Consider the following 18,458-nt stretch of genomic DNA (forward strand, 5'->3'; position numbering starts at 1 on the left):
AAGGAGCTAAGCACTCCTTTACTTGTAGCAGAGTGGCTTCCTCCTTATATATACATTGGAGGAACTGGGTTTGGTCCCATGGAGTCAGTGGAGATTTAGAGCAATCTGAAGGGCTTGGTTTGCCTTGCAGCCATGCAAGATCTTTACGAGCCCCAACAATACAATAAACACTACACACCTAGCTCCCAGGATGGGGCCTGGAAATTGCTGCTCCTGCAAAATCCATTCAAGTGGTAATCAGTTTACCAAAGATATCTCTCTTCATCAAACTCATCTGATGTTAGGGAAGCAGGACCCCAAAACTCCTTTCCTGATACCTCTGCTTGGTCTTTCATCAATTTGCCTTGAAGTTATGCCAACTCCGTCTCAGAGCTTTGCCTTTCACTCCACAAGAAGGCTCCTCCTACAGCTCCACGCACCAGCCCATATATTGCAGGAGGACATCCTCATCCTCCTCATGCTTTCAAACCTGACTCCCAGCTCTCCCTAGGCTCCCAGCTCACCAGATCAATTACCCCTCTTTCATTGCCACAGATTTTCAAGTCCCAGCCCTTCTAGGGGGATCTTTCTACTCAAATCAGGGACTAGTTCACCCTTAGGTACTGCTTTCTTGACAATAACACTGTGAAATTGTTCTCCCATTTTCCATTCAAGGACAGTTCCAGGATGGAAGCTCAGAGAGGTCCAGCCCTAGTTCCCCTGCCCACATAGCCAGCTAAGAAAGATCAGTGCCAGGAAGCAAACTCAAGTCTCCTGATTCAAAATTAACACTCTTGTCCACCATCCCAAGGTTCTTCTCAGATTGATCAGGGGATATGTGCTGCACTTGTATTCCAGAAGACCTGAGTTAGCTCACTCAACTTTTTTATTTTTCCTCAGTTTCCTCATCTATAAAATGGGAACAAAAAGAGATACCACCCTCCCAGGTTAATGTGAGGATCTGATGAGATAACATATAAGTGCTTTGCAAACCTTGAAGCATGATATAAATGCTAGTTACTATTATGTGACAGCTTCCTTTAATTCTCTCTCACCTTGGGCACAGTATTCCTGTAACTACTGTCTCCATAAAGGTCATCTCAGCTACACATTAAACTCCCTTCTCTCTTACTTTTGGCCCACCTCTGACATAAATAGGCTAGTGACCATTGATGCTTTGTTTTCTGCATTTCCTTCTGTGATCTCTGTTCATTTATCCACATCAGCATGCCTTTTCTCCTAAGTTCCTAGATGACAGAGAATGTCTCAGTGGGCTTTTTAGAGGAGAATGGTATCCAAAAAAAGACCTTCCCCCACATCCTGAAGACTTGAACTTGACACTCCTCCCCTCCCCCCAAGTTCAAGTAGCACTGACTGGACAGAGATCCTGGGTCAGTTTCCTTCTCTATACAACAGGGACAGAAATTCTTTTGCTCCCTGTTCCAGTTAGGCTGGTGAGAGGATCAAGCAAAATTGGGCCCTTAATGGGCTCTGTAAACTTTAAAGGGCTATACAGAGGTCAGCTATTGTTTGCTCTGAAGAGTGCTAACACTGCCCACTATCCCCACCATCCCCACCCACCCCACCCCCATGAGATGCCTGCTTTCTGATGCTGAGAATCTGTCTGCAAGAGAAGGCAACTGCATGGGTGCTTGTCTCAATGTAGACAGAAGGCAGAGAACCAAAATAAGGACCAGTGCACATGCTCCAAGCCTGAGCAGAGTTGGGATGGCAGCCTAAGAGAAACCAAGCATCTGTTCTCTGGGTTCAAGCAAGTCATGCTTCTGACATGTCCTGGTTCTCATCATTTACCTCTCAAAGCTCTCAGCAACGCCCTGAGACTAGAATGTGCAGAGAAGGTGCCAACCTGCTTTGGCAGAGGAAGGCTCTTTACCTGGGAACTCCCTGTACCAATGAGATTGCAGGCCTAGGCCATATCCCTTCTCTCTCTAACAAAATCCTTTTCTGATAGATTTCACTGGACTTCATCAAGAAGGAACTCTGAGTTTCCTACCAGAAAGACTTTTCCCATGGAAGAGATGGAAAGATACAGACAATTAATGAGATAGTAAATTGCAAATGCTCTTAAATCTTAGAAAAATAAGTCATATATGTTTTATGGAAGAGAGAGCAGCTTAACCATTGCCATGTTGTAACTAAGAAGTACCAGACCATGTTCCTAGTATTTGTAGAAGAGACTAAACAATGATGAAGTACTTACATGGTAATAGTGAGAGAAGAAACACATGTCCTTTGGAACCCTAATATCTTCTAAAGTCACAGGCACAGTGAAATAAGACAGACAGAAGGCCTGAGTCTGATTTCAATCTGTTTTGGCCATCTTAAAAGAAGACATAAAATGGATGGGTCTCTAAGGAAGAAATTGGGAAGAAAGACAGGAACTTACTATTTCTCATAATTTGGGTATATGAAAAAAAGATTCTGCAAACATGAAGAAAGGAGTAGGAAGAATAGAAAGGAAGATTGAACTTCACTCTTATCTGAATTGACAATGAAGGACTGCATGCATACTAGGGGTTTGATAGGAAAGGGAGTAAGGATTAAAAAGAACAAAGGAAAAAAGTGTCAATGAAATTTTGTGTGTGTGTGTATATATATATATATATATATATATATATATATATATATACATATATATATATACTTAATGTGCAGAAGAGTATATGCAGTTTATTATCTTTAAGAGCATAATCAGAATTATTGTACCAAATCACAGCTCATCCAAGAGTATATTAATATGTCTGATTTTCCAGAGCCCCTCCAATATTTTCTTTTATAAAATCAGCTCTACTAATATAATATACATGGGGGAGAAGCTTAGAGTTGCTTTAGTTTGCATTTTTTTAATTATTATTCATCTTCATAATTATTTTTTAATATGGCAATAGTTAACTTGGATTCTTTCCCTTAAGAACTGGCTGTTCATATTTTTTTATCATTTTTCCTTGAGAGATGGCTTTTGTTCATAGAAATTTAAATCAATTCCTTATACATTTTAAAAATAAGACATTTTTCAGTGAAAATTTCTGCAAAGATTCCTCCCCAGTTATCTGCTTTCTTTCTAATTTTTGCTGCATTTTATTCACTTGTGCAAACTTTTTTCAATTTACATAATCGAAATTGCCCATTTCATTTCCTATGACCCACTCTATCCTTGTTTGGTCAAAAACTCTTCCTCTTCATAGATCAGAAAAGTAATTTTTTCCCCTCATTTGTTTGTGATGTGTCCTTTTCTATGTATATCATGTTTCCATTTAACATTATCTTGGTATGTAGTGTGAGGTGTTGTTCTAAAACTAATTACCTCCAGGCTGCTTCCAGTTTTCCCAGACGTTTTTTGTCAAATCATGATTCCTTACCCCAGTAGCTGAGGTCTAATTCTACAAAAAGTTACTCAATTGTCCATAGACTTTGACCCATCAGTACCACTATATGCCAAAAAGATAAAGAAAGAAGAAAAGGGGTGTGTGTATGTTATGTGTGTGTGTGTGTGTATATACGTATGTGTATAAATATACATTTACACATATGTAGATGAACATATTCGTGTGGTATCTCTTTTTTGTGGTAAAGAATTGAAAATGAGGAAGATGCTTATCAAGGAGAATAGCTGAATAAATTATGGCATGTGAATGTAAAAGATGGTGTAAAGAAATATTTGTTGTGCTGTTAGAAAAAAAACAAAGGAAACAGTTTCACAGAAACCTAGGAAGACATGTATGAATTGATGGAGAGTGAAATAAGCAGAACCAGGAAGAAGATTTCTTCTCAGCTCTGGTCTTTGCATTAGGAGTACTTAAAAAGTCCTTTATTCTATTAAAAGGTTTATCCTCCCCATGCCCCAATACTATTATTTATATACATACTATTAAATATTACAATAAATATTTATTACAACAAATGTTTTGTTTATTGTATTAATATATATTAGAATATTATAAATACTATTAAATAAATGATAATCAGTATTTTTGGGTAAATTTATTCTTGTCTTAAGTCTTTAGCTTTTGCCTTTTGAAATATCATACCTACTGTCTTACCCTACAGGAAAATAGGGAGAGAAGGGGACAAGACAGCAGGGGATGATAGAGAGAGGGCAGATTGGGAAAGGGGGTAATCAGAAGTAATACTTCTGAGGAGGGACAGGGTCAAAAAGAAAGAATAGAAAAATGCGAGGGCAGGATAGGATTAAGGGAAATAGAGTTAGTTTTTCACAACATGTCTACTATGGACGTGTTTTGCATAATTGAGTTGCTTGCCTTTTCAATGAGGGTGGGTGAGGAGGGAGGAAGGGAGAAAATTTGACACCTAAAGTTTTAGAAACAATATGTTTAAAAAAATGTTTTCATATGCTACTGGGAATAAGAAATATAGAAATGGAGTACAGAAGTCTATCCTGCCTACAGGAAAATAGAAGGGGAAGGAATAAGAGAAGGGGAGAGAGATAGAAGAGAGGACAGACTAGGGGAAGGATATTCAGAATGCATGACATCTTGGGGTGGAGGGAGGGGGGAGATGGTGTGAAAATTTGGAACTCAAAACTTGTGGAAGTGAATGCTGAAAACTAAAAATAATATAAATTTATATTTAAAAAAAATATCATACCTATGAAAAATGTTATGGAGAAAGAAATGACAAACCTTGGTGAATTTTATTTATGAAAATAAATTGTAAAAACAAACACCTTTGAAGGACTTAACAATGTTGATCAAACCTTTGAGAATCCTACCTGTGTCCCTGATAGACAGGTGTTGCATATATAAAGAACAAGACACATGTTTATGGAAGTAGCCAATGTTGGGAATCCATTTTGCTTGACTTTGCATATTTGTTATCAGAGATTTTTTTCTTTTTTTTTTTCAATTCAGAGAGTGGGTAGTGCCTTGAGGAAGAGAGAAAATAAAATGCTTGGTTTTTTTTAAAATTTACAACAACAAAACACTACACATCACATATATCAACATTACATATACACATACATATACATATACACATACATACTTATACATATACATTATACATAACATATTATACATACACAATATACATACACATATACAACATAACTATACATTATACATATACATATACATATACTATACACACATACACATATACATATACATATACCTATACATATACAATAACATACTATATACATATACATATACATATACATATACAATATACATATACATATACATATACATATACAATATACATATATACATTCATATACATATACATATACATATATTCCCTACAAGTGTGCCTCACCTCCCTATGATGCTATGTGTATCTGTAGGAGTTGTTTTCAGTTGAAGGGAGAAATGTCTTATAGCTACTGTCTTTACTATTTCTTCTTAAGCTTTCTCTATGAGCTAATCATGTCTGTCAGTCAACAAGCATTTGTTAAGGATTTCCTATGCACCAAACGCTGTGTTGAGTACTGGACATACAGTAAAAAAAAAAAAGCAAAAATGGACCCTGCCCTCAAGAAGCTTATGTTCTAATGAGGGATGCACATAAATAAGCATGTATAAAATACTCATAGAGTAGATGGAAAAGTAACCATAGAAAGAAATGCACTAGCAGCTTGGGGGGGAGGGTGGAGTGTGAGGAACAGGAAAGTCATGGAATCCTTCCTACAGAAAGTGATGAATGAGCCCGTCAGGAATTCTAAGGGTAGAGGTTAGAGGGAGAACACTCCAGGCAAGGGGGCAGCCAATACAAAGGCACAGAGATGGGAAAAGGAGAATCAGGTGGGAATTAAGCTGTTTGGGTTGAACCAAAGAAATGAATATGGAGGAGATTAATATTTAAGAGGTCTAGAATAAAGGAGGTTTCATGTTGTGGACAGCTTTTAAATGTAAAACAGAAGCATTTGTTTCTATTTGATCCTAGGGGCAAAGGAGAGCAGTGGAGTTGATTAATAGGGGAGCAGCATAGTCAGACCTCAGTAGGTCTGACTTCATAGCACAGGCAAGAAATGGTGAGAGCCGATCTAGTGTGGTGTTGTTGTGAGTAGATGGAAGGAGAGGGTGGAAGAGAGATAGCAGGGAGGGAGAAATGACAAAATTTGGCAAATGATTGGATATATATAAATATATATATATATTATATATATATATATATATATATAATAATATTATTATATATATTATAATATATATATAGGAAGGAGAGAGAAAGGAGTCAAGGATGATTTTGGTTGTGAATCTGAGAAACTGGGATCCTGATATGAGTACTGATATCCTCAACAGAGATAAAGTAGTTTGGAATGAGAATATTTTTCAGGGGGAAAAGATAATGAGTCCTGACTTGTACATGTTAAGTTTGAAATGGCTAGGGGATGTCAAGTTGGAAACATCCAATAATCAGTTGATAATGTGGGACTGGAGCTCAGGAAAGAGGAGAGGGAGACAGAGAGAAAGAAAGAGAGAGAAAGAGAGGCAGAGAAAGAGACAAAAGGAGAAAGAAACAGAAGGAGAGAGAGATCACAAAAGAAGAGAGAGACAGAGAAATTAGGGAGTCACAGAGAGGATAGAAACCATGGGAGATGATGATTAGATCACCAAGCAAAAGGTTGTAAAGAGAAAAAAGAAGGAAATTAGGACAGAGCCTTGTAGCACATGTACAGTTTCCAGTGGAGCATGGAAGATGACTTAGCAAAGGAGACTGAGAAGGGGCAGTCAGAAAGGTAGAAAGAGAAACCAAGAGAGAATTTCATTTAAAGAGAGAGAGAGAGACAGAGAGAGAGAAAGAGAGAGAGAAGAGACTTGATCAAAGAGATCTATCAAATATAGCACAAAAATCAAGAATGAGGATTGAAAAAAGGGCATGCTATTGGGCATTTTCAATATCACTGGTAACTTGGAAGAGAGCCTTCCTTCCCAACATTCAGCTGAGTGTAAGGTTCCTTATATATTACTTGTGTGACCTTAGGCAAGTCAGTCAGGCCCTAATTTTTCCAGTGGTGGGGAACCTGGGACCTCCAGCCACATGTGGCCTTCTAGGTCCTTGAGTGTGGCCTTTTGAAGGATTCCAAGTTTTACAGAACAAACCTTTTATTAAGGGAATTTCTTCTGTGAAGTTTGGTTTCAGTCAAAGGGCTGCACTTAGGACCTAGAGGGCCATGTGTGGCCTTGAGGTTGCAGGTTCCCCCCCTGTAGCTAGACATTGTGCTAAGCTCAGGAAATAGAAAGAAAGACAAAAGACAGAATCTGTCCTCATGGAGCTCACCATCTAATGGGGAAGGTAACATGCAAAAATTGTAGGAAAACAAGAAAAATAGAAAATAATCACAGAGGGAAGGAACTTAAATTAAGAGGGATTGGAAAAGGCTTCCTGTAGAGGGTGGGATTTTATCTGAGACTTGAAGGAAGCCAGGGAGGCCAGGAAGCAGAGATGACAAGTGAGAATATTCCAGGCATTGGGAGAAACCAGTGATAATGCCCAGAGTTGGCAAATGGAGTGTTGTGTGCAAAAGCAGCCAGGAGGCTAGCGTCACTGGATGGAAGAGTCCTTGGTGGGGAGTAAGGTGTAAAAAGACTGGAAAGGAGAGGAAAGGCTAAGTTCCAAAGGGCTTTGAATGACAAACAAGCATTTTGTATTTGCTTCTGAGAGCATCAAGAAACCACTGAGGTTTTCTTGTGATATAATCAGACCTGAGTCCTAGGGAGGATCAGTTTGACAGCTGAGTGAGAGATGAGCTAGAGTGGGGAGACACTTGAGGAAGGGAGACCAACCAGAAGATGAGTGCAACAGTCCAGTGGTGAGGTGATGAGGGCCTTCATCAGAATGGTTATAGTGTCAGAGAACAGGAGGCAAATATGAGAGCTATTATGAAAATTAAAATGAAAGGACTTGACCACTGATTGGAAGAGGTAGAGAAAGAAAGTGAGGAGTTGAAGAAGCCCTGTAGGTTGTGAGTCTGAGTGATGGGAAACATGGTGGTAACCTTGATGGTAACAGAGAAGTGAGGGAGAGTGGAGTGTTTGGTGGGAAAGATTGCAATCAGTTTTGGACATGTTGAGTGTAAGGGGTCTAGAGGTCATTCAATTGGAAATAGCTAAAAGGTGATTGTAGAGATGCCCCTCCCCCACCCACTTTCCTAAACCAATGAGTAGAAGACACACACTAGACTACGTCTGAAATCAACTTCCAATTTCAAATAAACATAATAACTCACGTTTATAAAGCCTTGAAAGGTTTGCAAAGCCCTTTACAAATTTTATTTTATTTGATCCTCATAATAGCCCTCGGGGCTGTTGCCATTATTATACCCCACTTTACAGCTGAGGAAACTAAGGCAGAGAGGTTAATTGATTTACCCAGGGTCACACAGCTAGTAAGTATTTGAGGTTGGATTGGAACTCAGGCCTTCCTGACTCAAGTCTCATGCTCTACCATTCTGTCATCTCATAGCTCTGGCTCTCTGAAGCCTGTTCTAATTAGCCCTACCCAGCTCCATTTACACCAATGTCCCTTCAATATATCTAAGCTTGATTTACACTGCAGTCATTTGCCTGTGGTTGTTGCTATTTCATAAACATTCTTGTCACTTTCATATTAGGGTATCCTCTCTTTCAGGCCTTATCATAAGCCTTACTCCTACCTGGAAGTTTACAACCTTTAGCAGTGGGTCTTAGGAGAGACAGATGGGTGTGTTACACAAAACACTCAAGAGACAAACTTGCAGAATTTCCAATGCAATTTATTGCAGACAACACAAGAAAATGGAGAGTTTGAGATCTCCAGAAAAGTCAACCAACCAGCTTACACCTTATACAAAAACAAAAAACAAGAAAAAAAACCAACCCAGAATTTGTTACTGCGGTATGGAGACACACTCCCAACGAGTGCTAGATTGAAATGGCTCTCCTTCTACTTGGCTGGGGGAGAAACTTTTGAAATGTAGAGTGGGCAGTGATGATGGGTGGATTTCTCAGGCTACAACTTCATGATTGACCAAGGGAAGGGTTCATTCATGTCAAGACCTGGTTTCACCATTTGAGACACAGGAAGAGGGCAAGCCAAATGATGAAGGCCTGGATAGACAATAGCTAGCAAATGGGAAAGATGGGGAAGATCATTGCTCTAAAAGGCGAGAATCATCAGTGACCCTCCCTATGCACCCACAGAGAGTAAGAGCAGTGGAAGCCATGGGGTTGAGGTGCCCATTGGTTGGATAACTTACAAAAAGCTCTAGGAATTAAGGTCAGTGAAAGGAATTGGGGGGGGGGTCGGGTTAGGAAAAGAAGATGAACTGCTGGAGGCCATCACATTTTATTTTCCTCAAGAAAAGTTGAAGGTTTTGACATCAAGAATTGACTGAGAGTGAACAAAGACATTGATCTAAGAGATGGCTAACAGGGAGCTCTGACTTTAATTGGTGACTGTAGAATAACTGGTAGAAGTGAACTTCACACTAGAGCTGCCACTAGAGCCCTTGACACTCCCAGAGCCACCACCAGAGCTGCTGCCTCCTCCTCCTCCTCCTCCTCCAGAGCTGGAGCCCCGGCCTCCTGAGGAACCATAGCCTCCTCCTCCAGAGCTGGAGCCCCGGCCTCCTGAAGAACCGTAGCTGCCTCCTCCGGAGCTGGAGCCCCGGCCTCCTGAGGAACCATAGCCACCTCCTCCAGAGCCATATCTGCCTCCTCCAGAGCTGGAACCATAGCCGCCGCCTCCAGAGCTGGAGCCATAGCCGCCGCCTCCAGAGCTGGAACCGTAGCCACCTCCTCCAGAGCTGGAGCCATAGCTGCCGCCTCCACCTCCACCTCCGGAGCCATAGCTACCACCACCTCCAAACCTTCCTCCTCCACCACCAGACACAGACACATGGCTGGTGCTCACAGCTGTGGAAGACATCCCTGCTGTTATTTTGGGTACCACTCATCACTGTACGAAGTCCACCCCATCCCAAGAAGTTTTCCAGAGCCCAAAAAATCATTCTTGATACTTACACACACTCACGTTTGGAACACACTCTCCAGATACCCTAAAAGGAAGATAAAAAGACAGTTCCTATGACTCAGCTCAACAACCCCATTCTCATCCCATACTTGACACTACTGACCTTCCTTCTAGGCTGTTCACTTCCTCATCACCCAACCTAAGTCTCTCCCCCCTGCCTTTCCAAATCATAGATCAATTCCCAGAAATCATTATAACAGCTTAAATTTCCAGTAGCACCAAAAGCTCTTCTTTCCACAAGCCTGTGAAATAGTTCAGTAATGCTTTAAGTCCACTGCATTTGGGGCTTACTACAAAGAGGGAGGAAAGTGGGACAAGGTGGAAGTCAAAGAATCTCACCTCCAATACTATCTTTACCATTTTACTGCCTGTGTGACCTCAGATCATTCACTTAACCACTCTGAACCTCAGTTTCATTATTGGTGAAATGAGAGGGTTGGATTCAATGGCCTCTAAGGTCTCTTTCATCTCAAAGTCAATTTTTCTATGACCTGGGGCAAATACTGGCTCTACAACTGACTAGCTGTCAGAGCTTAGGGAAGACATTTAATGCCTGTGGGCCCCTGGACTCTCATCTACAAAACAAGAAGGTTAGACTCCATGATTCCTGAGGGTCCTTTCATCTGTAGGTCCTGGGTTCCTCTAACCAGGGCCATAGAAGGACTATAATCCTTCTATAGGGTGTGCTAGGCTAAGGAATGCTAATTCTTCTTCATTAAGACTCAGGGAGAGAAAATGTGGGGAAATCGAAACATTAATGAATTGTTGGTAGAGTTGTGAAATGATATAACTATTTTGGAGAGCAATTTAGAACTATGCCCAAAAGGCTATAAAAATGTGCAGAGCTTTTAACCCAGCAATAGCACTTCTGGCGCTCTACCCCAAAGAGATCACACAAATAGGAAAAGGAGCCACAAGTACAAAAATATTTGTAGCTGCTTTTTCTGTGATATCAAAGAATTGTAAATTGAGACAATGCCCATCAATTGAGGCATGGCTGAACAAGTTGTGTTATATGAATGTAATGGAATACTGTTGTGCTATAAGAAACCATGAGCAGGCTGACTTCAGAAAAACCTTGAAAGACTTGTATGGATTGATGCTGAGTGAAGTGAGCAGAACCAGGAGAACATGGTACACAGTAACTGCCATGTTGTGCTATGACTAATTTTGATAGACTTAGCTCTTCTCAGCAATACAAGGATCAAAGACTTCTCCAAAAGTCTCATGACAGAAAATGCTATCCATATCCAGAGAAAGAACTATGGAGTTTGAATGTAGATCAAAGTATACTGTTTGCTCTTTTTCTCTTCTGTTTCCTTTTGTTTCCTATTTCTTCTGGTTCTGCCTAATGGTCCTAATTCTTCCTTACCACATGACTACTGTGAAAATATACTTTAATAAGAATGTATATGTAAAGCCTATATCAGATTGCATGCCATCTTGGGGAGAGAGGGAGAGAAAAATTTTAAATTCAAAAGCATAAGGAATTGATTATTGAAAATGAAAAATAAATTAAAATAATTAATTAATTAAAAAAGACTCAGGGAGCTTATGCCACCAGGAAGTTCCCCTGCCTTCCCCTGAGTGTGGTTCAATACTCTTCAGTGGTCATCCCTCACCTGCTCTCCTCTCCCTCCAGCAGCTTCCTATAGGTGGCAATCTCAGCATCCAAGGTCAGCTTCACATTATACAACTCCTGGTAGTCCCGCAACAGCCGGGTCAAGTCCTCCTTGGCCTTCTGCAGTGCATCCTCCAGGTCTGCCAGTTTGTTCTGGGCATCTTTCAGGGCATTCTCCCCACGCTGCTCTGCATCAGCAATGGCTTGCTGAAGCCTGGCAATCTGCAGGAGGAGACAGCAAACCATGAGTATGGATCAGGTCCTCAGTCCCCACTCACTACCACCAACAGCCACTACTAATCCCAGACCCCTACTTTGGCCCTCTCAGGAGAGAGCAACAATAACAGTAACAACAGCAATAACAATAACTACCGTTTAGCAACACTTGAAAGTTTGCAAACACTCTTAGTTGATCCTTGCAACAACCTGGCAAGATGGCTGCTATTATTATCCCCATTGGACAAATGAGGAAACTCAGGCTGAGAAAGGTAAAAGCCATTTGCCCAAGGTCACACAGCTGGTAATCATTCAAGGAAAGATTCAAATACAAGTCCTGTCCCTCTATCCATTGCCTAGAATGGTTAAAAAAAAAAAACCTGGGGCTAAGGACCCATTCTCCAGCCTCCAGATAGGAACTAGAATGCTCAAGTATGCAACAGGACCTTACAGACACCTAATATACCCCCAAAATGCATCTGTAACAACCTCCTTCCACATTCCCAACAGGTGGTCCTATGGCCTCTGTTTGAGTACTTCCAGTGACAGAGAACCCACTGACTCACAAGAGAGTGAATTCATCTGTCCAAGCCTATCTCGGGCACTTGTAACTGTTAAAAGTTCTTTGGCCTTTAAGTCCTCATCACAAGATTCTCTCAAGGAAACCTTAGTCACTACTGAAACTATGGCTCCAGTGGGGATTCTCACAGGTGCACAATCTCAAAATTGGCAGTGACCTTTCAAGTCATCTAGTCCAGCCGGCCTCGTTTTCCGAGTAGAGAAAGCCTCACCCAACAACCCCATGGTAGCCCCAAGGAGGATGGTGAAAGAAACCAGTACCTGCTTCTTCACTGAATCAATTTCAGAATTGAGTCTCTGAATCATTCGGTTCATCTCAGAAATCTCACTTTTTGTGTTTTTCAGTTGGTCTCCGTGTCTCCCAGCAGTGATCTGGAGCTCTTCATACTGAGAACAGGAGAGCAAAGAGATGACTCATGAGTGCATCCTGACACACAGCGAACCTTACGTACAAAGTTCAAGGAAGCCAGAGGCCTGCTGGGGAGACTCTATCCGCTCACTTTGTGCTGGTACATGGACTCGGCCTCAGCTTTGCTCCTCTCAGCAACCTCATCATAGTGACTCTTGATCTCATCAATGATGCTACTCAGGTCCAGGTTCCTGTTGTTATCCATGGAGAGGATGACATTGGTGTTGCTGATTTGAGTCTGCATCTGGGATAGCTCCTACAAGATACAACACTGCTGTGAGTTTTGTGCCTTCCAGAGACAAAGCATGAACTGCCACCAGTGTACATGTGATTTTCCCATATTTTGTGTGATGCAGAATGAAGATGTAGGTCCATGTAGATGATCATGAGCTTACTTACTGTGTCATACAGGACCCTGTAGAAGTTGATGTCATCCGTCAAAAGATCCACCTTGCCCTGAAGGTCAACCTTATTCATGTATGCATTGTCCACATCCTGTAGAGCCAGAGTAAGAAGTCAAGCAACGATTATGCATTCAGAGGAAGGTGACCCCCTGTGGTTGCATGGAACAGCTTCTGGACTGAAAGGAGTCTGTACTTTTCCAAGATAATGAGGATGAAGAGGATGAGGAATTTGACTCCTGAGCTGACCTTCATTAAAACCCTACCCACCCTTTGGCATCTTGGGAATTTCCCTCACTTGCAAAGGGGAAGTCTTCTGGCTCTGCTTACCACGCTGCAGACAGGAATATGGGGAAGGCAACTTACTATGGGGGCCAGAGAGCCAGATAAGTATGATACACTGGTAAGAAATATTCATATTTCCCTTCAGCTAAAACTGAATGCACAGTTTGATTCTCCTTGCTTCTTTTGGGGCTAGTATAGTAAACCTGGACTTATTTTCCCGGATTAAAATGTGAGCTTCATTCTATTAATTTGACTCGCCTTCTTGATGGTCACAAATTCATTCTCTGCATCAGTACGTTTATTGATTTCATCTTCGTATCTGTTGGAGGGGAAAAAGACAGGATGGATGGTGAGGTTTGGGGAAGGATGAGCCCTAGAGTTGAACATTCTAGACGGAGTGATGAAAAATATCATTGATTCCCTCAGTCCTGTATAAAATCATATCAACCTGGGAATGTCCTCTTATCTATCTCTCTGCTTCTGGACAACACAACTGTTCAACTTTGTGTAAAATACACTTCTATGAGCATGTAAGTTTCTAAAAAAAAGATAGTCCGAATTGCTTCTGAAAAGGAAGAAAAGAAGGAAGGGAGGGAGGAAGGGTGGAAGGAAGAAGGAAAAAAGGAAAAAAGAAGAAAGGAATCAGTGAAGGTGAGAGTGAGAGAACCAGCAATTTATAAGCATCTTCTATGTTCCAGGAGGGGCAGCTAGGTAGTGCAGGAGATAGAGTGCCAGGCCTGGTGTCAAGAAGACCAGACAAATCCAGCTTCAGACAATTACTAGCTGTGTAAACCTGGGCAAGTGACTTAACCTTGTTTGCCTCAGTTCCCCACCCTTCCCCACCCCATGAGCTAGAGAAGGAAATGGCAAACCATTCCAGTATCTTTGTCAAGAAAATCCTGAAAGGGATCACAAATAATCAGACATGACGAAAACAACTGAACCCCACCATTAATATAGTCCAAGCACCATGCTAATTGCTTTACAAATATTACATCATTTCATCTTGCAAACAGCCCTGGAAGGTAGATGCTATCATTGTCCTCATTTTATAGATGAGAAAATTGTGATTAAATTGATTATATTAGATAGATTAAATGATTTGCCCAGGATCACACGGTTAATATATGTCTCAGGCTGAATTTGAACTCAGGGCTTCCTGACTCTCAGCCAGTATATTGTCCACTGGACCACCTGGCTGCCTCTGAGGAGGGGAGAAATGCCATCCAATTAGGCCTCTCTGTTCCCTGACACTCTCTAGAGCCCCCTCTGGCTACTCTCTGGGAAGCCTTCTCAGGGGTAATGCCTTGTTGTTCAGCACAGAGGGAGCACAGGAAAGGCAGTTGGGGCCATACTTTCCCTTGAAGTCCTCCACCATGTCTTGCATGTTCTTCAATTCCGACTCCATCCGTGAACGGTCATTCTTCAGTTTATCCAGGTTCTGCCTGAGTCTAGATATATAGGCCTCAAAGAGGGGCTCCAGGTTCTGGGTTCGAGTTGAAGTGTCCACCTGCTGCAGCAGCTCCCATTTGGTCTGCAGCACCTGGTTCTGCTGCTCCAGGAACCGCACCTGCAAACACCAAGTCCCCCAAAGCCTTTAGCCAAGGCATGGGGCCTGGGAACTGCTGGTCCCCAAATCAAATCCCAGAGGAAGAGCAAGGAACAAGACAGGGAACCATTGTTTTCCCCTCATTCTCAACCAGGGCAAGCAAAGGAAAAGCAAGACAAATTAATTGGTATAACAGCCCATTTGATTTACAGCTGAAATCTTTCTTTGGTATCTCCCCCATTAGAATAGGAGCTCCTTTAGAGCAAGGCCTGTCTTCCTTTTCTATTTGTATCCCCAGCCCTCTGCAGGTAGTAAGCACTTAATAAATACTTTATCATTTCCTTCCTTCCCTCGTTTATTCATTCATAGCCATAATCAGCCCCCAACTCCATAGCTCCATTCAGAGCAGCCACACATTCCCTGACACTGGTAATTCCAACTAACTTAACTTAAAATTCACATGAATCAGTAGCACCCCCCCCCCGAAAAATCCTGAACAGCAGAGAAAATGCAAGATCATCATTTTAATTTGACTGGAATGATAGTTCCCATTTCTATATACTTTAAAGTAAAACAAAGTGTTAAAAAAAATTTAAATCACCAGATTATACATGACTGTGGATGAGTCAATAAATTTCTATGGCTCAATTTCCTCTTCTATACAGTGGCAATAGTAATATCTGCAGGTTCCACCTCACAGAGGTGTTTGGTGACTCAAATTAGATAACATAGGTAAATCACTAGGCAAAAAATTTTAAAGAGGTATGTCACTACCAGCTAGCATTGTTAATATCTATTATGGTGAGTTTTGCCTGAATGACTATCAAAATGTTTGCTTTTCCTAAGGAAAACCTCAAGGCTTACTAGAAGGAAAAAATCAGGGAAGCATTGCTGAGGAAACTAAGCTAGCATAGTTAGAAGCGGCAATGGATAATTGGGAGTTGACTGTATTGATGATCAAGCTAAGAGACAAAGAAGATTGTATGACTATTTGAATGTTTGACAAACTGGAAGAAGACTATAATTCCACATCAATGGAGCTCAGCTCCCAGAGGGCAGGTTCACCTGCTGAGTTTAACTTAGAAATGTTCACAGGACACTGAGAATACTACTTCCTAATACTGGGTTATTGACAAAAAAGAACTGCAATGCCTTTGTTAATGAGAATAATGAGAGCAATAATAACAGTAATAAAGAAAACAAAAAATAACACATAAGACTTTAAGATTTGCAAAGCAAAATATTATCTCATTTGAACCATGCAATAACCCTGGATGATAGGTACTATTATTAGCCCCATTATACAGATGAGAAAACTTAGGCAGACAGGTTAAGTGACTTTCCCAACATCACATGACTAGTAAGTGTCTGAGGCAGGATTTCAACTCAGGTCTTCCTGAATCCAGGATCCAGGACCTGGCTGGCCCTCAGACCATTCTACTGGAGCACCTTCTCAAAGTTCTCCCTTGCCCCTTTCACAAGGTTTACTCTGCCCCTTTCCCATTATTTTAAAGTCCTCCAGAAGTCTCCACCTCCAGCCTCTTTTTCAATAGAATAATAATTACAATAAATTCAATGTACTTTCCTCATAAGAGTCCTCCCTATGAAGAAGGTACTGCAAGTCTTTTTATTTCCATTTTACAGATGAAGAACCTGAGTCTCAGACAGGTTAAGCACATTAGCTACGATTATCCATCTGGTGAGTGCTAGAGCAGAGACCCAAACCAAGTCTCACAGACTCAGATCCATTGTCCTTTTCCCCTACACACACATACAGTCCTCTCTCCCCCTAAGAGGAAAGTCACAAAATGGCTTGAGAACTCAGTGGAGAAACATTTGGATTTCAGCACCAAAATGATCAGCCTTCCATTAAGAGCAGTGCCTCTCCACCCAAAGCTATTTCTATGGACCCAAGACTAGGGATGCTCTCCTCTGCCTCCTTAGTTCATGTAGGCACCAGCATCATTCACAAGCATCCAGCCTCCAAGCAAGACGTCTTGGCCCAGAGTTACCCTTTGAGTCATCCAAGTATGAGATTCTATAGTTGGAGATTAGAACTCCCATTATTGAACCCCAATCCCTCACCTCACTCCTTTTCCTCATCTATTTCAAATAGCTCCAAATGTTCCCACCACCAGCAGCAGGAAACCACAAACACTCACTTTGTCAATGAAGGTGGCAAATTTGTTGTTGAGATCCTTATCTGTTCCCTCTCTCTGGTCTTCACTTTTTGAATCTCAGGGTCAATCTCCACATTGAGTGGCTGCAGGAGACCCTGGTTGATGGTCACCTCCTGGATGCCTCCAGGGGGACAGACATTCCCAAAGCTTCCTCCACCAAAACCACCCCCTGGACTTCCAAAGCCCCCACCTAAGCCCCCACCACCAAAGCCACCACCGCCATAGCCACCACCGCCAAAGCCACCACCGCCAAAACCACCACCACCATAGCCGCCGCCACCGAAACCACCACCACCATAGCTGCGGCCACTGAAACCACCACCACCATAGCTGCTGCCACCAAATCCTCCACCACCGTAGCCGCCGCCACCAAAACCACCTCTTCCATAACTGCCACCAGCAACACTCTGACAGATTCTCTTGGAGCCACCTAAGTTAATCAGACTTTGGCTTCCAAAACCACCACCACCAGCTCTATAGCTTCCACCTGAAAATATGCCCCCACCTCCTCCACTCCTGCGAATGGTGGAGCTGCTTGTCACCCTGCGACTGTAGGAGACCCCAGCAGAGCCTGAGCTGAAGCCACCACCACCACCACTCCGATAGCCAGATCTGGAACTAAACTGTCGACTCATGTTGACCCAACAAGGGGACAGACAGCAGAAGAGAGGAGGAAGGAGCAAGGAGCTAAGCACTCCTTTACTTGTAGCAGAGTGGCTTCCTCCTTATATATACATTGGAGGAACTGGGTTTGGTCCCATGGAGTCAGTGGAGATTTAGAGCAATCTGAAGGGCTTGGTTTGCCTTGCAGCCATGCAAGATCTTTACGAGCCCCAACAATACAATAAACACTACACACCTAGCTCCCAGGATGGGGCCTGGAAATTGCTGCTCCTGCAAAATCCATTCAAGTGGTAATCAGTTTACCAAAGATATCTCTCTTCATCAAACTCATCTGATGTTAGGGAAGCAGGACCCCAAAACTCCTTTCCTGATACCTCTGCTTGGTCTTTCATCAATTTGCCTTGAAGTTATGCCAACTCCGTCTCAGAGCTTTGCCTTTCACTCCACAAGAAGGCTCCTCCTACAGCTCCACGCACCAGCCCATATATTGCAGGAGGACATCCTCATCCTCCTCATGCTTTCAAACCTGACTCCCAGCTCTCCCTAGGCTCCCAGCTCACCAGATCAATTACCCCTCTTTCATTGCCACAGATTTTCAAGTCCCAGCCCTTCTAGGGGG

General features: G+C 42.0%; 1 pseudogene; it reads right to left on the minus strand.

Annotated features, from left to right (window-relative positions):
- Positions 1-9,387: 9,387 nt before the first annotated feature.
- LOC110194065 (keratin, type II cytoskeletal 1-like) lies at positions 9,388-17,896 on the minus strand (annotated as a pseudogene).
- Between the last annotated feature and the right edge of the window lie 562 nt (positions 17,897-18,458).

This window comes from Phascolarctos cinereus, unplaced genomic scaffold (assembly GCF_003287225.1).
Source record: "Phascolarctos cinereus isolate Bilbo 61053 unplaced genomic scaffold, phaCin_HiC Scaffold_1;HRSCAF=81, whole genome shotgun sequence".
In the NCBI taxonomy this organism is placed as follows: domain Eukaryota; kingdom Metazoa; phylum Chordata; class Mammalia; order Diprotodontia; family Phascolarctidae; genus Phascolarctos; species Phascolarctos cinereus.